This window comes from Melozone crissalis, unplaced genomic scaffold, assembly GCF_028551555.1.
Source record: "Melozone crissalis strain CALT ecotype California unplaced genomic scaffold, PUWL_Pcris_2 ptg000171l_1, whole genome shotgun sequence".
In the NCBI taxonomy this organism is placed as follows: Eukaryota; Metazoa; Chordata; class Aves; order Passeriformes; family Passerellidae; genus Melozone; species Melozone crissalis.
In genome coordinates, this window is record NW_026535939.1 from 169,327 (window position 1) to 191,547 (window position 22,221).

Consider the following 22,221-nt stretch of genomic DNA (forward strand, 5'->3'; position numbering starts at 1 on the left):
TCTCCTTGCCAGACAGAGTGGAAAAGCTTTTTGCTAAGATGTAGATGAGAAGAGAGGCTAAAGACGAAGGTACGGTGCTCTGCAGAGCTAAGCACCGCTCCCGGGCGTCTTTCGGCAGAAGGCGCACACCGCAGAGCACTGTGAGCGGCAGAATTGTCTTTGCGCGAAGAAGCAGCTTCTTGGTCTCCGGGAGCCGGAGAGAGCGGCAACTTCGCAAAGGTGATGAAACAAGCTGTACAACACTGCGATTGTGTGCGCAGCTTGCCAACTGAGAGAAAACAGTACCTGACCACTCTCCTACCTTTTCTATTCACATGAACATTCGATTGCAAGCTGTTTTGGACAAATTTCTTTCTCTTCTTGCAAAACTCTCGGCAGACCTCCGTGCAGCTTCTAGAACACGATAGGAGATGTTTTTTGTGCTGGCACAGTTTCTCCTTGCCAGACAGATTGGAAAAGCTTTTTGCTAAGATGTAGACGAGAAGAGAGGCTAAAGACGAAGGTACGGTGCTCTGCAGAGCTAAGCACCGCTGCCGGGCGTCTTTCGGCAGAAGGCGCACACCGCAGAGCACTGTGAGCGGCAGAATCGTCTTTGCGCGAAGAAGCAGCTTCTTCGTCTCCGGGAGCCGGAGAGAGCGGCAGCTTCGCAAAGGTGATGAAACAAGCTGTACAACACTGCGATTGTGTGCGCAGCTTGCCAACTGAGAGAAAACAGTAGCTGACCACTCTCCTGCCTTTTCTATTCACATGAACATTCGATTGCAAGCTGTTTTGGACAACTTTCTTTCTCTTCTTGCAAAACTCTCGGCTGACATCCGTGCAGCTTCTAGAGCACGATAGGAGATGTTTTTTGTGCTGGCACAGTTTCTCCTTGCCAGACAGAGTGGAAAAGCTTTTTGCTAAGATGTAGACGAGAAGAGAGGCTAAAGACGAAGGTACGGTGCTCTGCAGAGCTAAGCACCGCTCCCGGACCTCTTTCGGCAGAAGGCGCATACCGCAGAGCACTGTGAGCGGCAGAATCGTCTTTGCGCGAAGAAGCAGCTTCTTCGTCTCCGGGAGCCGGAGAGAGCGGCAACTTCGCAAAGGTGATGAAACAAGCTGCACAACACTGCGATTGTGTGCGCAGCTTGCCAACTGAGAGAAAACAGTACCTGACCACTCTCCTGCCTTTTGTAATCACATGAACATTCGATTGCAAGCTGTTTTGGACAACTTTCTTTCTCTTCTTGCAAAATACTCGGCAGACCTCCGTACAGCTTCTAGAACACGATGGGAGATGTTTTCTGTGCTGGCACAGTTTCTCCTTGCCAGACAGAGTGGAAAAGCTTTTTGCTAAGATGTAGACGAGAAGAGAGGCTAAAAACGAAGGTACGGTGCTCTGCAGAGCTAAGCACCGCTCCCGGGCCTCTTTCGGAGGAAGGCGCACACCGCAGAGCACTGTGAGCGGCAGAATCGTCTTTGCGCGAAGAAGCAGCTTCTTCGTCTCCGGGAGCCGGAGAGAGCGGCAGCTTCGCAAAGGTGCTGAAACAAGCTGTACAACACTGCGATTCTGTGCGCAGCTTGCCAACTGAGAGAAAACAGTACCTGACCACTCTCCTGCCTTTTCTATTCACATGAACATTCGATTGCAAGCTGTTTTGGACAACTTTCTTTCTCTTCTTGCAAAACACTCGGCAGACCTGCGTGCAGCCTCTAGAACACGATGGGAGATGTTTTCTGTGCTGGCACAGTTTCTCCTTGCCAGACAGAGTGGAAAAGCTTTTTGCTAAGATGTAGACGAGAAGAGAGGCTAAAGACGAAGGTATGGTGCTCTGCAGAGCTAAGCACCGCTCCCGGGCCTCTTTCGGCAGAAGGCGCACACCGCAGAGCACAGTGAGCGGCAGAATCGTCTTTGCGCGAAGTAGCAGCTTCTTCGTCTCCGGAAGCCGGAGGGAGCGGCAACTTCGCAAAGGTGATGAAACAAGCTGTACCACACTGAGATTGTGTGCGCAGCTTGCCAACTGAGAGAAAACAGTACCTGACCACTCTCCTGCCTTTTCTATTAACTTGAACATTCCATTGGAAGCTGTTTTGGACAACTTTCTTTCTCTTCTTGCAAAACACTCGGCAGACCTCCGTGCAGCCTCTAGAACACGATGGGAGATGTTTTTTGTGCTGGCACAGTTTCTCCTTGCCAGACAGAGTGGAAAAGCTTTTTGCTAAGATGTAGACGAGAAGAGAGGCTAAAGAAGCAGGTATGGTGCTCTGCAGAGCTAAGCACAGCTCCCGGGCCTCTTTCGGCAGAAGGCGCACACCGCAGTGCACGGTGAGCGGCAGAATCGTCTTTGCGCGAAGAAGCAGCTTCCTCGTCTCCGGGAGCCGGAGAGAGCGGCAACTTCGCAAAGGTGATGAAACAAGCTGTACAACACTGTGATTGTGAGCGCAGCTTGCCAACTGAGAGGAAACAGTACCTGACCACTCTCCTGCCTTTTCCATTCACATGAAAATTCGATTGCAAGCTGTTTTGGACAACTTTCTTTCTCTTCTTGCAAAATACTCGGCAGACATCCGTGCAGCTTCTAGAACACGATGGGAGATGTTTTCTGTGCTGACAAATTTTCTCCTTGCCAGATAGAGTGGAAAAGCTTTTTGCTAAGATGTAGACGAGAAGAGAGGCTAAAGACGAAGGTACGGTGCTCTGCAGAGCTAAGCACCGCTCCCGGGCGTCATTCGGCAGAAGGCGCACACCACAGAGCACTGTGAGCGGCAGAATCGTCTTTGCGCGAAGAAGCAGCTTCTTCGTCTCCGGGAGCCGGAGAGAGCGGCAGCTTCGCAAAGGTGATGAAACAAGCTGTACAACACTGCGATTGTGTGCGCAGCTTGCCAACTGAGAGAAAACAGTACCTGACCATTCTCCTGCCTTTTGTAATCACATGAACATTCGATTGCAAGCTGTTTTGGACAACTTTCTTTCTCTTCTTGCAAAACACTCGGCAGACATCCGTGCAGCTTCTAGAAGACGATGGGAGATGTTTTCTGTTCTGGCACAGTTTCTCCTTGCCAGACAGAGTGGAAAAGCTTTTTGCTAAGATGTAGACGAGAAGAGAGGCTAAAGACGAAGGTACGGTGCTCTGCAGAGCTAAGCACCGCTCCCGGGCCTCTTTCGGCAGAAGGCGCACACCGCAGAGCACTGTGAGCGGCAGAATCGACTTTGCGCGAAGAAGCAGCTTCTTCGTCTCCGGGAGCCGGAGAGAGCGGCAGCTTCGCAAACGTGATGAAACAAGCTGTACAACACTGCGATTGTGTGCGCAGCTTGCCAACTGAGAGAAAACAGTACCTGACCACTCTCCTGCCTTTTGTAATCACATGAACATTCGATTGCAAGCTGTTTTGGACAACTTTCTTTCTCTTCTTGCAAAACACTCGGCAGACATCCGTGCAGCCTCTAGAACACGATGGGAGATGTTTTTTGTGCTGGCACAGTTTCTCCTTGCCAGACAGAGTGGAAAAGCTTTTTGCTAAGATGTAGACGAGAAGAGAGGCTAAAGACGAAGGTACGGTGCTCTGCAGAGCTAAGCACCGCTCCCGGGCCTCTTTCGGCAGAAGGCGCACACCGCAGAGCACTGTGAGCGGCAGAATCGTCTTTGCGCGAAGAAGCAGCTTCTTCGTCTCCGGGAGCCGGAGAGAGCGGCAGCTTCGCAAAGGTGATGAAACAAGCTGTACAACACTGCGATTGTGTGCGCAGCTTGCCAACTGAGAGAAAACAGTACCTGACCACTCTCCTGCCTTTTGTAATCACATGAACATTCGATTGCAAGCTGTTTTGGACAACTTTCTTTCTCTTCTTGCAAAACACTCGGCAGACATCCGTGCAGCCTCTAGAACACGATGGGAGATGTTTTTTGTGCTGGCACAGTTTCTCCTTGCCAGACAGAGTGGAAAAGCTTTTTGCTAAGATGTAGACGAGAGGAGAGGCTAAAGACGAAGGTATGGTGCTCTGCAGAGCTAAGCACAGCTCCCGGGCGTCTTTCGGCAGAAGGCGCACACCGCAGAGCACTGTGAGCGGCAGAATCGTCTTTGCGCGAAGAAGCAGCTTCTTCGTCTCCGGGAGCCGGAGAGAGCGGCAACTTCGCAAAGGTGATGAAACAAGCTGTACAACACTGCGATTGTGTGCGCAGCTTGCCAACTGAGAGAAAACAGTACCTGACCACTATCCTGCCTTTTCTATTCACATGAACATTCGATTGCAAGCTGTTTTGGACAACTTTCTTTCTCTTCTTGCAAAATACTCGGCAGACCTCCGTGCAGCTTCTAGAACACGATGGGAGATGTTTTCTGTGCTGACAAATTTTCTCCTTGCCAGACAGAGTGGAAAAGCTTTTTGCTAAGATGTAGACGAGAAGAGAGGCTAAAGACGAAGGTACGGTGCTCTGCAGAGCTAAGCACCGCTCCCGGGCCTCATTCGGCAGAAGGCGCACACCGCAGAGCACTGTGAGCGGCAGAATCGTCTTTGCGCGAAGAAGCAGCTTCTTCGTCTCCGGGAGCCGGAGAGAGCGGCAGCTTCGCAAAGGTGATGAAACAAGCTGTACAACACTGCGATTGTGTGCGCAGCTTGCCAACTGAGAGAAAAGAGTACCTGACCACTCTCCTGCCTTTTGTAATCACATGAACATTCGATTGCAAGCTGTTTTGGACAACTTTCTTTCTCTTCTTGCAAAACACTCGGCAGACCTCCGTGCAGCCTCTAGAACACGATGGGAGATGTTTTTTGTGCTGGCACAGTTTCTCCTTGCCAGACAGAGTGGAAAAGCTTTTTGCTAAGGTGTAGACGAGAAGAGAGGCTAAAGACGAAGGTACGGTGCTCTGCAGAGCTAAGCACCGCTCCCGGGCCTCTTTCGGCAGAAGGCGCACACCGCAGAGCACTATGAGCGGCAGAATCGTCTTTGCGCGAAGAAGCAGCTTCTTCGTCTCCGGGAGCCGGAGAGAGCGGCAGCTTCGCAAAGGTGATGAAACAAGCTGTACAACACTGCGATTGTGTGCGCAGCTTGCCAACTGAGAGAAAACAGTACCTGAACACTCTCCTGCCTTTTCTATTCACATGAACATTCGATTGCAAGCTGTTTTGGACAACTTTCTTTCTCTTCTTGCAAAACACTCGGCAGATATCCGTGCAGCCTCTAGAACACGATGGGAGATGTTTTTTGTGCTGGCACAGTTTCTCCTTGCCAGACAGAGTGGAAAAGCTTTTTGCTAAGATGTAGACGAGAGGAGAGGCTAAAGACGAAGGTATGGTGCTCTGCAGAGCTAAGCACAGCTCCCGGGCGTCTTTCGGCAGAAGGCGCACACCGCAGAGCACTGTGAGCGGCAGAATCGTCTTTGCGCGAAGAAGCAGCTTCTTCGTCTCCGGGAGCCGGAGAGAGCGGCAACTTCGCAAAGGTGATGAAACAAGCTGTACAACACTGCGATTGTGTGCGCAGCTTGCCAACTGAGAGAAAACAGTACCTGACCACTCTCCTGCCTTTTCTATTCACATGAACATTCGATTGCAAGCTGTTTTGGACAACTTTCTTTCTCTTCTTGCAAAATACTCGGCAGACCTCCGTGCAGCTTCTAGAACACGATGGGAGATGTTTTCTGTGCTGACAAATTTTCTCCTTGCCAGACAGAGTGGAAAAGCTTTTTGCTAAGATGTAGACGAGAAGAGAGGCTAAAGACGAAGGTACGGTGCTCTGCAGAGCTAAGCACCGCTCCCGGGCCTCATTCGGCAGAAGGCGCACACCGCAGAGCACGGTGAGCGGCAGAATCGTCTTTGCGCGAAGAAGCAGCTTCTTCATCTCCGGGAGCCGGAGAGAGCGGCAACTTCGCAAAGGTGATGAAACAAGCTGTACAACACTGCGATTGTGTGCGCAGCTTGCCAACTGAGAGAAAACAGTACCTGACCACTCTCCTGCCTTTTGTAATCACATGAACATTCGATTGCAAGCTGTTTTGGACAACTTTCTTTCTCATCTTGCAAAACACTCGGCAGACCTCCGTACAGCTTCTAGAACACGATGGGAGATGTTTTCTGTGCTGGCACAGTTTCTCCTTGCCAGACAGAGTGGAAAAGCTTTTTGCTAAGATGTAGACGAGAAGAGAGGCTAAAGACGAAGGTACGGTGCTCTGCAGAGCTAAGCACCGCTCCCGGGCGTCTTTCGGCAGAAGGCGCACACCGCAGAGCACTGTGAGCGGCAGAATCGTCTTTGCGCGAAGAAGCAGCTTCTTCGTCTCCGGGAGCCGGAGAGAGCGGCAGCTTCGCAAAGGTGATGAAACAAGCTGTACAACACTGCGATTGTGTGCGCAGCTTGCCAACTGAGAGAAAACAGTACCTGACCACTCTCCTGCCTTATGTAATCACATGAACATTCGATTGCAAGCTGTTTTCGGCAACTTTCTTTCTCTTCTTGCAAAACACTCGGCAGACCTCCGTGCAGCCTCTAGAACACGATGGGAGATGTTTTCTGTGCTGGCACAGTTTCTCCTTGCCAGACAGAGTGGAAAAGCTTTTTGCTAAGATGTAGACGAGAAGAGAGGCTAAAGACGAAGGTACGGTGCTCTGCAGAGCTAAGCACCGCTCCCGGACCTCTTTCGGCAGAAGGCGCACACCGCAGAGCACTGTGAGCGGCAGAATCGTCTTTGCGCGAAGAAGCAGCTTCTTCGTCTCCGGGAGCCGGAGAGAGCGGCAACTTCGCAAAGGTGATGAAACAAGCTGTACAACACTGCGATTGTGTGCGCAGCTTGCCAACTGAGAGAAAACAGTACCTGACCACTCTCCTGCCTTTTCTATTCACATGAACATTCGATTGCAAGCTGTTTTGGACAACTTTCTTTCTCTTCTTGCAAAACACTCGGCAGACCTCCGTGCAGCCTCTAGAACACGATGGGAGATGTTTTCTGTGCTGGCACAGTTTCTCCTTGCCAGACAGAGTGGAAAAGCTTTTTGCTAAGATGTAGACGAGAAGAGAGGCTAAAGACGAATGTACGGTGCTCTGCAGAGCTAAGCACCGCTCCCGGACCTCTTTCGGCAGAAGGCGCACACCGCAGAGCACAGTGAGCGGCAGAATCGTCTTTGCGCGAAGAAGCAGCTTCTTCGTCTCCGGAAGCCGGAGGGAGCGGCAACTTCGCAAAGGTGATGAAACAAGCTGTACAACACTGAGATTGTGTGCGCAGCTTGCCAACTGAGAGAAAACAGTACCTGACCACTCTCCTGCCTTTTCTATTCACTTGAACATTCCATTGGAAGCTGTTTTGGACAACTTTCTTTCTCTTCTTGCAAAACACTCGGCAGACCTCCGTGCAGCCTCTAGAACACGATGGGAGATGTTTTTTGTGCTGGCACAGTTTCTCCTTGCCAGACAGAGTGGAAAAGCTTTTTGCTAAGATGTAGACCAGAAGAGAGGCAAAAGAAGCAGGTATGGTGCTCTGCAGAGCTAAGCACAGCTCCCGGGCCTCTTTCGGCAGAAGGCGCACACCGCAGAGCACGGTGAGCGGCAGAATCGTCTTTGCGCGAAGAAGCAGCTTCCTCGTCTCCGGGAGCCGGAGAGAGCGGCAACTTCGCAAAGGTGATGAAACAAGCTGTACAACACTGCGATTGTGTGCGCAGCTTGCCAACTGAGAGAAAACAGTACCTGACCACTCTTCTGCCTTTTGTAATCACATGAACATTCGATTGCAAGCTGTTTTGGACAACTTTCTTTCTCTTCTTGCAAAACACTCGGCAGACCTGCGTGCAGCTTCTAGAACACGATGGGAGATGTTTTCTGTGCTGGCACAATTTCTCATTGCCAGACAGAGTGGAAAAGCTTTTTGCTAAGATGTAGACGAGAAGAGAGGCTAAAGACGAAGGTACGGTGCTCTGCAGAGCTAAGCACCGCTCCAGGGCCTCTTTCGGCAGAAGGCGCACACCGCAGAGCACTGTGAGCGGCAGAATCGTCTTTGCGCGAAGAAGCAGCTTCTTCGTCTCCGGGAGCCGGAGAGAGCGGCAACTTCGCAAAGGTGATGAAACAAGCTGTACAACACTGTGATTGTGAGCGCAGCTTGCCAACTGAGAGAAAACAGTACCTGACCACTCTCCTGCCTTTTCCATTCACATGAAAATTCGATTGCAAGCTGTTTTGGACAACTTTCATTCTCTTCTTGCAAAACACTCGGCAGACCTCTGTGCAGCCTCTAGAACACGATGGGAGATGTTTTTTGTGCTGGCACAGTTTCTCCTTGCCAGACAGAGTGGAAAAGCTTTTTGTTAAGATGTAGACGAGAAGAGAGGCTAAAGAAGCAGGTATGGTGCTCTGCAGAGCTAAGCACAGCTCCCGCGCCTCTTTCGGCAGAAGGCGCACACCACAGAGCACTGTGAGCGGCAGAATCGTCTTTGCGCGAAGAAGCAGCTTCTTCGTCTCCGGGAGCCGGAGAGAGCGGCAACTTCGCAAAGGTGATGAAACAAGCTGTACAACACTGCGATTGTGTGCGCAGCTTGCCAACTGAGAGAAAACAGTACCTGACCACTCTCCTGCCTTTTGTAATCACATGAACATTCGATTGCAAGCTGTTTTGGACAACTTTCTTTCTCTTCTTGCAAAACACTCGGCAGACCTCCGTGCAGCCTCTAGAACACGATGGGAGATGTTTTTTGTGCTGGCACAGTTTCTCCTTGCCAGACAGAGTGGAAAAGCTTTTTGCTAAGATGTAGACGAGAAGAGAGGCTAAAGACGAAGGTACGGTGCTCTGCAGAGCTAAGCACCGCTCCCGGACCTCTTTCGGCAGAAGGCGCACACCGCAGAGCACAGTGAGCGGCAGAATCGTCTTTGCGCGAAGAAGCAGCTTCTTCGTCTCCGGGAGCCGGAGAGAGCGGCAACTTCGCAAAGGTGATGAAACAAGCTGTACAACACTGCGATTGTGTGCGCAGCTTGCCAACTGAGAGAAAACAGTACCTGACCACTCTCCTTCCTTTTCTATTCACTTGAACATTCCATTGGAATCTGTTTTGGACAACTTCCTTTCTCTTCTTGCAAAACACTCGGTAGACTTCCGTGCAGCCTCTAGAACACGATGGGAGATGTTTTTTGTGCTGGCACAGTTTCTCCTTGCCAGACAGAGTGGAAAAGCTTTTTGCTAAGATGTAGACGAGAAGAGAGGCTAAAGAAGCAGGTATGGTGCTCTGCAGATCTAAGCACAGCTCCCGGGCCTCTTTCGGCAGAAGGCGCACACCGCAGAGCACGGTGAGCGGCAGAATCGTCTTTGCGCGAAGAAGCAGCTTCCTCGTCTCCGGGAGCCGGAGAGAGCGGCAACTTCGCAAAGGTGATGAAACAAGCTGTACAACACTGCGATTGTGTGCGCAGCTTGCCAACTGAGAGAAAACAGTACCTGACCACTCTCCTGCCTTTTCTATTCACATGAACATTCGATTGCAAGCTGTTTTGGACAACTTTCTTTCTCTTCTTGCAAAACACTCTGCAGACATCCGTGCAGCTTCTAGAACACGATGGGAGATGTTTTCTGTGCTGGCACAATTTCTCCTTGCCAGACAGAGTGGAAAAGCTTTTTGCTAAGATGTAGACGAGAAGAGAGGCTAAAGACGTAGGCACCGTGCTCTGCAGAGCTAAGCACCGCTCCCGGGCCTCTTTCGGCAGAAGGCGCACACCGCAGAGCACTGTGAGCGGCAGAATCGTCTTTGCGCGAAGAAGCAGCTTCTTCGTCTCGGGGAGCCGGAGAGAGCGGCACCTTCGCAAAGGTGATGAAACAAGCTGTACAACACTGTGATTGTGAGCGCAGCTTGCCAACTGAGAGAAAACAGTACCTGACCACTCTCCTGCCTTTTCCATTCACATGAAAATTCGAGTGCAAGCTGTTTTGGACAACTTTCTTTCTCTTCTTGCAAAACACTCGGCAGACCTCTGTGCAGCCTCTAGAACACGATGGGAGATGTTTTTTGTGCTGGCACAGTTTCTCCTTGCCAGACAGAGTGGAAAAGCTTTTTGCTAAGATGTAGACGAGAAGAGAGGCTAAAGAAGCAGGTATGGTGCTCTGCAGAGCTAAGCACAGCTCCCGCGCCTCTTTCGGCAGAAGGCGCACACCGCAGAGCACTGTGAGCGGCAGAATCCTCTTTGCGCGAACAAGCAGCTTCTTCGTCTCCGGGAGCCGGAGAGAGCGGCAACTTCGCAAAGGTGATGAAACAAGCTGTACAACACTGCGATTGTGTGCGCAGCTTGCCAACTGAGAGAAAACAGTACCTGACCACTCTCCTGCCTTTTCTATTCACATGAACATTCGATTGCAAGCTGTTTTGGACAACTTTCTTTCTCTTCTTGCAAAATACTCGGCAGACCTCCGTGCAGCTTCTAGAACACGATGGGAGATGTTTTCTGTGCTGACAAATTTTCTCCTTGCCAGACAGAGTGGAAAACCTTTTTGCTAAGATGTAGACGAGAAGAGAGGCTAAAGACGAAGGTACGGTGCTCTGCAGAGCTAAGCACCGCTCCCGGACCTCTTTCGGCAGAAGGCGCACACCACAGAGCACTGTGAGCGGCAGAATCGTCTTTGCGCGAAGAAGCAGCTTCTTCGTCTCCGGGAGCCGGAGAGAGCGGCAGCTTCGCAAAGGTGATGAAACAAGCTGTACAACACTGCGATTGTGTGCGCAGCTTGCCAACTGAGAGAAAAGAGTACCTGACCACTCTCCTGCCTTTTGTAATCACATGAACATTCGATTGCAAGCTGTTTTGGACAACTTTCTTTCTCTTCTTGCAAAACACTCGGCAGACCTCCGTGCAGCCTCTAGAACACGATGGGAGATGTTTTTTGTGCTGGCACAGTTTCTCCTTGCCAGACAGAGTGGAAAAGCTTTTTGCTAAGGTGTAGACGAGAAGAGAGGCTAAAGACGAAGGTACGGTGCTCTGCAGAGCTAAGCACCGCTCCCGGGCCTCTTTCGGCAGAAGGCGCACACCGCAGAGCACTGTGAGCGGCAGAATCGTCTTTGCGCGAAGAAGCAGCTTCTTCGTCTCCGGGAGCCGGAGAGAGCGGCAGCTTCGCAAAGGTGATGAAACAAGCTGTACAACACTGCGATTGTGTGCGCAGCTTGCCAACTGAGAGAAAACAGTACCTGAACACTCTCCTGCCTTTTCTATTCACATGAACATTCGATTGCAAGCTGTTTTGGACAACTTTCTTTCTCTTCTTGCAAAACACTCGGCAGACCTCCGTGCCGCTTCGAGAACACGATGGGAGATGTTTTCTGTGCTGGCAAAGTTTCCCCTTGCCAGACAGAGTGGAAAAGCTTTTTGCTAAGATGTAGACGAGAAGAGAGGCTAAAGACGAAGTTACGGTGCTCTGCAGAGCTAAGCACATCTCCCGGGCGTCTTTCGGCAGAAGGCGCACACCGCAGAGCACAGTGAGGGGCAGAATCGTCTTTGCGCGAAGAAGCAGCTTCTTCGTCTCCGGGAGCCGGAGAGAGCGGCAGCTTCGCAAAGGTGATGAAACAAGCTGTACAACACTGCGATTGTGTGCGCAGCTTGCCAACTGAGAGAAAACAGTACCTGACCACTCTCCTGCCTTTTCTATTCACATGAACATTCGATTGCAAGCAGTTTTGGACAACTTTCTTTCTCTTCTGGCAAAACACTCGGCAGACCTCCGTGCAGCCTCTAGAACACGATGGGAGATGTTTTCTGTGCTGGCACAGTTTCTCCTTGCCAGACAGAGTGGAAAAGCTTTTTGCTAAGATGTAGACGAGAAGAGAGGCTAAAGACGAAGGTACGGTGCTCTGCAGAGCTAAGCACCGCTCCCGGGCCTCTTTCGGCAGAAGGCGCACACCGCAGAGCACTGTGAGCGGCAGAATCGTCTTTGCGCGAAGAAGCAGCTTCTTCGTCTCCGGGAGCCGGAGAGAGCGGCAGCTTCGCAAAGGTGATGAAACAAGCTGTACAACACTGCGATTGTGTGCGCAGCTTGCCAACTGAGAGAAAACAGTACCTGACCACTCTCCTGCCTTATGTAATCACATGAACATTCGATTGCAAGCTGTTTTGGGCAACTTTCTTTCTCTTCTTGCAAAACACTCGGCAGACCTCCGTGCAGCCTCTAGAACACGATGGGAGATGTTTTTTGTGCTGGCACAGTTTCTCCTTGCCAGACAGAGTGGAAAAGCTTTTTGCTAAGATGTAGACGAGAAGAGAGGCTAAAGACGAAGGTACGGTGCTCTGCAGAGCTAAGCACCGCTCCCGGACCTCTTTCGGCAGAAGGCGCACACCGCAGAGCACGGTGAGCGGCAGAATCGTCTTTGCAAGAAGAAGCAGCTTCTTCGTCTCCGGGAGCCGGAGAGAGCGGCAACTTCGCAAAGGTGATGAAACAAGCTGTACAACACTGCGATTGTGTGCGCAGCTTGCCAACTGAGAGAAAACAGTACCTGACCACTCTCCTGCCTTTTCTATTCACATGAACATTCGATTGCAAGCTGTTTTGGACAACTTTCTTTCTCTTCTTGCAAAACACTCGGCAGACCTGCGTGCAGCCTCTAGAACACGATGGGAGATGTTTTCTGTGCTGGCACAGTTTCTCCTTGCCAGACAGAGTGGAAAAGCTTTTTGCTAAGATGTAGACGAGAAGAGAGGCTAAAGACGAAGGTACGGTGCTCTGCAGAGCTAAGCACCGCTCCCGGACCTCTTTCGGCAGAAGGCGCACACCGCAGAGCACAGTGAGCGGCAGAATCGTCTTTGCGCGAAGAAGCAGCTTCTTCGTCTCCGGAAGCCGGAGGGAGCGGCAACTTCGCAAAGGTGATGAAACAAGCTGTACAACACTGAGATTGTGTGCGCAGCTTGCCAACTGAGAGAAAACAGTACCTGACCACTCTCCTGCCTTTTCTATTCACTTGAACATTCCATTGGAAGCTGTTTTGGACAACTTTCTTTCTCTTCTTGCAAAACACTCGGCAGACCTCCGTGCAGCCTCTAGAACACGATGGGAGATGTTTTTTGTGCTGGCACAGTTTCTCCTTGCCAGACAGAGTGGAAAAGCTTTTTGCTAAGATGTAGACGAGAAGAGAGGCTAAAGAAGCAGGTATGGTGCTCTGCAGAGCTAAGCACAGCTCCCGGGCCTCTTTCGGCAGAAGGCGCACACCGCAGAGCACGGTGAGCGGCAGAATCGTCTTTGCGCGAAGAAGCAGCTTCCTCGTCTCCGGGAGCCGGAGAGAGCGGCAGCTTCGCAAAGGTGATGAAACAAGCTGTACAACACTGCGATTGTGTGCGCAGCTTGCCAACTGAGAGAAAACAGTACCTGACCACTCTTCTGCCTTTTGTAATCACATGAACATTCGATTGCAAGCTGTTTTGGACAACTTTCTTTCTCTTCTTGCAAAACACTCGGCAGACCTCCGTGCAGCTTCTAGAACACGATGGGAGATGTTTTTTGTGCTGGCACAATTTCTCATTGCCAGACAGAGTGGAAAAGCTTTTTGCTAAGATGTAGACGAGAAGAGAGGCTAAAGACGAAGGTACGGTGCTCTGCAGAGCTAAGCACCGCTCCCGGGCGTCTTTCGGCAGAAGGCGCACACCGCAGAGCACTGTGAGCGGCAGAATCGTCTTTGCGCGAAGAAGCAGCTTCTTGGTCTCCGGGAGCCGGAGAGAGCGGCAACTTCGCAAAGGTGATGAAACAAGCTGTACAACACTGTGATTGTGAGCGCAGCTTGCCAACTGAGAGAAAACAGTACCTGACCACTCTCCTGCCTTTTCCATTCACATGAAAATTCGATTGCAAGCTGTTTTGGACAACTTTCTTTCTCTTCTTGCAAAACACTCGGCAGACCTCTGTGCAGCCTCTAGAACACGATGGGAGATGTTTTTTGTGCTGGCACAGTTTCTCCTTGCCAGACAGAGTGGAAAAGCTTTTTGCTAAGATGTAGACGAGAAGAGAGGCTAAAGAAGCAGGTATGGTGCTCTGCAGAGCTAAGCACAGCTCCCGCGCCTCTTTCGGCAGAAGGCGCACACCACAGAGCACTGTGAGCGGCAGAATCGTCTTTGCGCGAAGAAGCAGCTTCTTCGTCTCCGGGAGCCGGAGAGAGCGGCAACTTCGCAAAGGTGATGAAACAAGCTGTACACCACTGCGATTGTGTGCGCAGCTTGCCAACTGAGAGAAAACAGTACCTGAACACTCTCCTGCCTTTTCCATTCACATGAACATTCGATTGCAAGCTGTTTTGGACAACTTTCTTTCTCTTCTTGCAAAATAATCGGCAGACATCCGTGCAGCTTCTAGAACACGATGGGAGATGTTTTCTGTGCTGACAAATTTTCTCCTTGCCAGACAGAGTGGAAAAGCTTTTTGCTAAGATGTAGACGAGAAGAGAGGCTAAAGACGAAGGTACGGTGCTCTGCAGAGCTAAGCACCGCTCCCGGGCCTCTTTCGGCAGAAGGCGCACACCGCAGAGCACTGTGAGCGGCAGAATCGTCTTTGCGCGAAGAAGCAGCTTCTTCGTCTCCGGGAGCCGGAGAGAGCGGCAGCTTCGCAAAGGTGATGAAACAAGCTGTACAACACTGCGATTGTGTGCGCAGCTTGCCAACTGAGAGAAAACAGTACCTTACCACTCTCCTGCCTTTTGTAATCACATGAACATTCGATTGCAAGCTGTTTTGGACAACTTTCTTTCTCTTCTTGCAAAACACTCGGCAGACCTCCGTGCAGCCTCTAGAACACGATGGGAGATGTTTTTTGTGCTGGCACAGTTTCTCCTTGCCAGACAGAGTGGAAAAGCTTTTTGCTAAGATGTAGACGAGAAGAGAGGCTAAAGACGAAGGTACGGTGCTCTGCAGAGCTAAGCACCGCTCCCGGACCTCTTTCGGCAGAAGGCGCACACCGCAGAGCACAGTGAGCGGCAGAATCGTCTTTGCGCGAAGAAGCAGCTTCTTCGTCTCCGGGAGCCGGAGAGAGCGGCAACTTCGCAAAGGTGATGAAACAAGCTGTACAACACTGCGATTGTGTGCGCAGCTTGCCAACTGAGAGAAAACAGTACCTGACCACTCTCCTTCCTTTTCTATTCACTTGAACATTCCATTGGAAGCTGTTTTGGACAACTTCCTTTCTCTTCTTGCAAAACACTCGGCAGACATCCGTGCAGCCTCTAGAACACGATGGGAGATGTTTTTTGTGCTGGCACAGTTTCTCCTTGCCAGACAGAGTGGAAAAGGTTTTTGCTAAGATGTAGACGAGAAGAGAGGCTAAAGAAGCAGGTATGGTGCTCTGCAGATCTAAGCACAGCTCCCGGGCCTCTTTCGGCAGAAGGCGCACACCGCAGAGCACGGTGAGCGGCAGAATCGTCTTTGCGCGAAGAAGCAGCTTCTTCGTCTCCGGGAGCCGGAGAGAGCGGCAACTTCGCAAAGGTGATGAAACAAGCTGTACAACACTGCGATTGTGTGCGCAGCTTGCCAACTGAGAGAAAACAGTACCTGACCACTCTCCTGCCTTTTCTATTCACATGAACATTCGATTGCAAGCTGTTTTGGACAACTTTCTTTCTCTTCTTGCAAAACACTCTGCAGACCTCCGTGCAGCTTCTAGAACACGATGGGAGATGTTTTCTGTGCTGGCACAGTTTCTCCTTGCCAGACAGAGTGGAAAAGCTTTTTGCTAAGATGTAGACGAGAAGAGAGCCTAAAGACGAAGTCACCGTGCTCTGCAGAGCTAAGCACCGATCCAGGGCCTCTTTCGGCAGAAGGCGCACACCGCAGAGCACTGTGAGCGGCAGAATCGTCTTTGCGCGAAGAAGCAGCTTCTTCGTCTCGGGGAGCCGGAGAGAGCGGCACCTTCGCAAAGGTGATGAAACAAGCTGTACAACACTGCGATTGTGTGCGCAGCTTGCCAACTGAGAGAAAACAGTACCTGACCACTCTCCTGCCTTTTCCATTCACATGAACATTCGAGTGCAAGCTGTTTTGGACAACTTTCTTTCTCTTCTTGCAAAACACTCGGCAGACCTCTGTGCAGCCTCTAGAACACGATGGGAGATGTTTTTTGTGCTGGCACAGTTTCTCCTTGCCAGACAGAGTGGAAAAGATTTTTGCTAAGATGTAGACGAGAAGAGAGGCTAAAGAAGCAGGTATGGTGCTCTGCAGAGCTAAGCACAGCTCCCGCGCCTCTTTCGGCAGAAGGCGCACACCGCAGAGCACTGTGAGCGGCAGAATCCTCTTTGCTCGAACAAGCAGCTTCTTCGTCTCCGGGAGCCGGAGAGAGCGGCAACTTCGCAAAGGTGATGAAACAAGCTGTACAACACTGCGATTGTGTGCGCAGCTTGCCAACTGAGAGAAAACAGTACCTGACCACTCTCCTGCCTTTTCTATTCACATGAACATTCGATTGCAAGCTGTTTTGGACAACTTTCTTTCTCTTCTTGCAAAATACTCGGCAGACCTCCGTGCAGCTTCTAGAACACGATGGGAGATGTTTTCTGTGCTGACAAATTTTCTCCTTGCCAGACAGAGTGGAAAAGCTTTTTGCTAAGATGTAGACGAGAAGAGAGGCTAAAGACGAAGGTACGGTGCTCTGCAGAGCTAAGCACCGCTCCCGGGCGTCTTTCGGCAGAAGGCGCACACCACAGAGCACTGTGAGCGGCAGAATCGTCTTTGCGCGAAGAAGCAGCTTCTTCGTCTCCGGGAGCCGGAGAGAGCGGCAGCTTCGCAAAGGTGATGAAACAAGCTGTACAACACTGCGATTGTGTGCGCAGCTTGCCAACTGAGAGAAAACAGTACCTGACCACTTTCCTGACTTTTGTAATCACATGAACATTCGATTGCAAGCTGTTTTGGACAACTTTCTTTCTCTTCTTGCAAAACACTCGGCACACCTCCGTGCAGCCTCTAGAACACGATGGGAGATGTTTTTTGTGCTGGCAGAGTTTCTCCTTGCCAGACAGAATGGAAAAGCTTTTTGCTAAGATGTAGACGAGAAGAGAGGCTAAAGACGAAGGTACGGTGCTCTGCAGAGCTAAGCACCGCTCCCGGGCCTCTTTCGGCAGAAGGCGCACACCGCAGAGCACTATGAGCGGCAGAATCGTCTTTGCGCGAAGAAGCAGCTTCTTCGTCTCCGGGAGCCGGAGAGAGCGGCAGCTTCGCAAAGGTGATGAAACAAGCTGTACAACACTGCGATTGTGTGCGCAGCTTGCCAACTGAGAGAAAACAGTACCTGAACACTCTCCTGCCTTTTCTAATCACATGAACATTCGATTGCAAGCTGTTTTGGACAACTTTCTTTCTCTTCTTGCAAAACACTCGGCAGACCTCCGTGCCGCTTCGAGAACACGATGGGAGATGTTTTCTGTGCTGGCAAAGTTTCCCCTTGCCAGACAGAGTGGAAAAGCTTTTTGCTAAGATGTAGACGAGAAGAGAGGCTAAAGACGAAGGTACGGTGCTCTGCAGAGCTAAGCACCGCTCTCGGGCGTCTCTCGGCAGAAGGCGCACACCGCAGAGCACTGTGAGCGGCAGAATCGTCTTTGCGCGAAGAAGCAGCTTCTTCGTCTCCGGGAGCCGGAGAGAGCGGCAACTTCACAAAGGTGATGAAACAAGCTGTACAACACTGCGATTGTGTGCGCAGCTTGCCAACTGAGAGAAAACAGTACCTGACCACTCTCCTGCCTTTTCTATTCACATGAACATTCGATTGCAAGCTGTTTTGGACAACTTTCTTTCTCTTCTTGCAAAACACTCGGCAGAGCTCCGTGCAGCCTCTAGAACACGATGGGAGATGTTTTTTGTGCTGGCACAGTTTCTCCTTGCCAGGCAGAGTGGAAAAGCTTTTTGCTAAGATGTAGACGAGAAGAGAGGCTAAAGACGAAGGTACGGTGCTCTGCAGAGCTAAGCACATCTCCCGGGCGTCTTTCGGCAGAAGGCGCACACCGCAGAGCACAGTGAGGGGCAGAATCGTCTTTGCGCGAAGAAGCAGCTTCTTCGTCTCCGGGAGCCGGAGAGAGCGGCAACTTCGCAAAGGTGATGAAACAAGCTGTACAACACTGCGATTGTGTGCGCAGCTTGCCAACTGAGAGAAAACAGTACCTGAACACTCTCCTGCCTTTTCTATTCACATGAAGATTCGATTGCAAGCTGTTTTGGACAACTTTCTTTCTCTTCTTGCAAAATACTCGGCAGACCTCCGTGCAGCTTCTAGAACACGATGGGAGATGTTTTCTGTGCTGGCAAAGTTTCTCCTTGCCAGACAGAGTGGAAAAGCTTTTTGCTAAGATGTAGACGAGAAGAGAGGCTAAAGACGAAGGTACGGTGCTCTGCAGAGCTAAGCACCGCTCCCGGGCCTCTTTCGGCAGAAGGCGCACACCGCAGAGCACTGTGAGCGGCAGAATCGTCTTTGCGCGAAGAAGCAGCTTCTTCGTCTCCGGGAGCCGGAGAGAGCGGCAGCTTCGCAAAGGTGATGAAACAAGCTGTACAACACTGCGATTGTGTGCGCAGCTTGCCAACTGAGAGAAAACAGTACCTGACCACTCTCCTGCCTTTTCCATTCTCATGAACATTCGATTGGAAGCTGTTTTGGACAACTTTCTTTCTCTTCTTGCAAAACACTCGGCAGACTTCCGTGCAGCTTCTAGAACACGATGGGAGATGTTTTTTCTGCTGGCACAGTTTCTCCTTGCCAGACAGAGTGGAAAAGCTTTTTGCTAAGATGTAGACGAGAAGAGAGGCTAAAGACGAAGGTACGGTGCTCTGCAGAGCTAAGCACCGCTCCCGGGCGTCTTTCGGCAGAAGGCGCACACCGCAGAGCACTGTGAGCGTCAGAATCGTCTTTGCGCGAAGAAGCAGCTTCTTCGTCTCCGGGAGCCGGAGAGAGCGGCAGCTTCGCAAAGGTGATGAAACAAGCTGTACAACACTGCGATTTTGTGCGCAGCTTGCTAACTGAGAGAAAACAGTACCTGAACACTCTCCTGCCTTTTCCATTCACATGAACATTCGATTGCAAGCTGTTTTGGACAACTTTCTTTCTCTTCTTGCAAAATACTCGGCAGACCTCCGTTCAGCTTCTAGAACACGATGGGAGATGTTTTTTGTGCTGGCACAGTTTCTCCTTGCCAGACAGAGTGGAAAAGATTTTTGCTAAGATGTAGACGAGAAGAGGGGCTAAAGACGTAGGTACGGTGCTCTGCAGAGCTAAGCACCGCTCCCGGCCGCCTTTTGGCAGAAGGCGCACACCGCAGAGCACCGTGAGCGGCAGAATCGTCTTTGCGCGAAGAAGCAGCTTCCTCGTCTCCGGGAGCCGGAGAGAGCGGCAGCTTCGCAAAGGTGATGAAACAAGCTGTACAACACTGCGATTGTGTGCGCAGCTAGCCAACTGAGAGAAGACAGTACCTGAACACTCTCCTGCCTTTTCTATTCACATGAACATTCGATTGCAAGCTGTTTTCTACAACTTTCTTTCTCTTCTTGCAAAACACTCGGCAGACCTCCGTGCAGCTTCTAGAACACGATGGGAGATGTTTTCTGTGCTGCAAAGTTTCCCCTTGCCAGACACAGTGGAAAAGATTTTTGCTAAGATGTAGACGAGAGAAGAGAGGCTAAAGACGAAGGTACGGTGCTCTGCAGAGCTAAGCACAGCTCCCGGGCCTCTTTCGGCAGAAGACGCACACTGCAGAGCACTGTGAGCGGCAGAATCGTCTTTGCGCGAAGAAGCAGCTTCTTCGTCTCCGGGAGCCGGAGAGAGCGGCAACTTCGCAAAGGTGATGAAACAAGCTGTACAACACTGCGATTGTGTGCGCAGCTTGCAAACTGAGAGAAAACAGTACCTGACAACTCTCCTGCCTTTTCTATTCACATGAACATTCGATTGGAAGCTGTTTTGGACAACTTTCTTTCTCTTCTTGCAAAATACTCGGCAGACCTCCGTGCAGCCTCTAGAACACGATGGGAGATGTTTTCTGTGCTGGCACAGTTTCTCCTTGCCAGACAGAGTGGAAAAGCTTTTTGCTAAGATGTAGACGAGAAGAGAGGCTAAAGACGAAGGTACGGTGCTCTGCAGAGCTAAGCACCGCTTCCGGACCTCTTTCGGCAGAAGGCGCACACCGCAGAGCACTGTGAGCGGCAGAATCGTCTTTGCGCGAAGAAGCAGCTTCTTCGTCTCCGGGAGCCGGAGAGAGCGGCAGCTTCGCAAAGGTGATGAAAAAAGCTGTACAACACTGCGATTGTGTGCGCAGCTTGCCAACTGAGAGAAAACAGTACCTGACCACTCTCCTGCCTTTTGCAATCACATGAACATTCGATTGCAAGCTGTTTTGGACAACTTTCTTTCTCTTCTTGCAAAACACTCGGCAGACCTCCGTGCAGCCTCTAGAACATGATGGGAGATGTTTTTTGTGCTGGCACAGTTTCTCCTTGCCAGACAGAGTGGAAAAGCTTTTTGCTAAGATGTAGACGAGAAGAGAGGCTAAAGACGAAGGTACGGTGCTCTGCAGAGCTAAGCACCGCTCCCGGGCGTCTTTCGGCAGAAGGCGCACACCGCAGAGCACTGTGAGCGGCAGAATCGTCTTTGCGCGAAGAAGCAGCATCCTGGTCACCGGGAGCCGGAGAGGGCGGCAACTTCGCAAAGGTGATGAAACAAGCTGTACAACACTGCGATTGTGTGCGCAGATTGCCAACTGAGAGAAAACAGTACCTGACCACTCTCCTGCCTTTTCCATTCACATGAACATTCGATTGCAAGCTGTTTTGGACAACTTTCTTTCTCTTCTTGCAAAATACTCGGCAGACCTCCGTGCAGCTTCTAGAAGACGATGGGAGATGTTTTTTGTGCTGGCACAGTTTCTCCTTGCCAGACAGAGTGGAAAAGCTTTTTGCTAAGATGTAGACGAGAAGAGAGGCTAAAGACGAAGGTACGGTGCTCTGCAGAGCTAAGCACCGCTCCCGGGCCTCTTTCGGCAGAAGGCGCACACCGCAGAGCACTGTGAGCGGCAGAATCGTCTTTGCGCGAAGAAGCAGCTTCTTCGTCTCCGGGAGCCGGAGAGAGCGGCAGCTTCGCAAAGGTGATGAAACAAGCTGTACAACACTGCGATTGTGTGCGCAGCTTGCCAACTGAGAGAAAACAGTACCTGACCACTCTCCTGCCTTTTCTATTCACATGAACATTCGATTGCAAGCTGTTTTGGACAACTTTCTTTCTCTTCTTGCAAAACACTCGGCAGACCTCCGTGCAGCTTCTAGAACACGATGGGAGATGTTTTCTGTGCTGGCACAGTTTCTCCTTGCCAGACAGAGTGGAAAAGCTTTTTGCTAAGTTGTAGACGAGAAGAGAGGCTAAAGACGAAGGTACGGTGCTCTGCAGAGCTAAGCACCGCTCCCGGGCGTCTTTCGGCAGAAGGCGCACACCGCAGAGCACAGTGAGCGGCAGAATCGTCTTTGCGCGAAGAAGCAGCTTCTTCGTCTCCGGGAGCCGGAGAGAGCGGCAACTTCGCAAAGGTGATGAAACAAGCTGTACAACACTGCGATTGTGTGCGCAGCTTGCCAACTGAGAGAAAACAGTACCTGACCACTCTCCTGCCTTTTCTATTCACATGAACATTCGATTGGAAGCTGTTTTGGACAACTTTCTTTCTCTTCTTGCAAAACACTCGGCAGACCTCCGTGCAGCTTCTAGAACACGATGGGAGATGTTTTTTAACTGGCACAGTTTCTCCTTGCCAGACAGAGTGGAAAAGCTTTTTGCTAAGATGTAGACGAGAAGAGGGGCTAAAGACGTAGGTACGGTGCTCTGCAGAGCTAAGCACCGCTCCCGGACCTCTTTCGGCAGAAGGCGCACACCGCAGAGCACTGTGAGCGGCAGAATCGTCTTTGCGCGAAGAAGCAGCTTCCTCGTCTCCGGGAGCCGGAGAGAGCGGCAGCTTCGCAAAGGTGATGAAACAAGCTGTACAACACTGCGATTGTGTGCGCAGCTTGCCAACTGAGAGAAAACAGTACCTGACCACTCTCCTGCCTTTTGTAATCACATGAACATTCGATTGCAAGCTGTTTTGGAAAACTTTCTTTCTCTTCTTGCAAAACACTCGGCACACCTCCGTGCAGCCTCTAGAACACGATGGGAGATATTTTTGTGCTGGCACAGTTTCTCCTTGCCAGACAGAGTGGAAAAGCATTTTGCTAAGATGTAGACGAGAAGAGAGGCTAAAGACGAAGGTACGGTGCTCTGCAGAGCTAAGCACCGCTCCCGGACCTCTTTCGGCAGAAGGCGCACACCGCAGAGCAC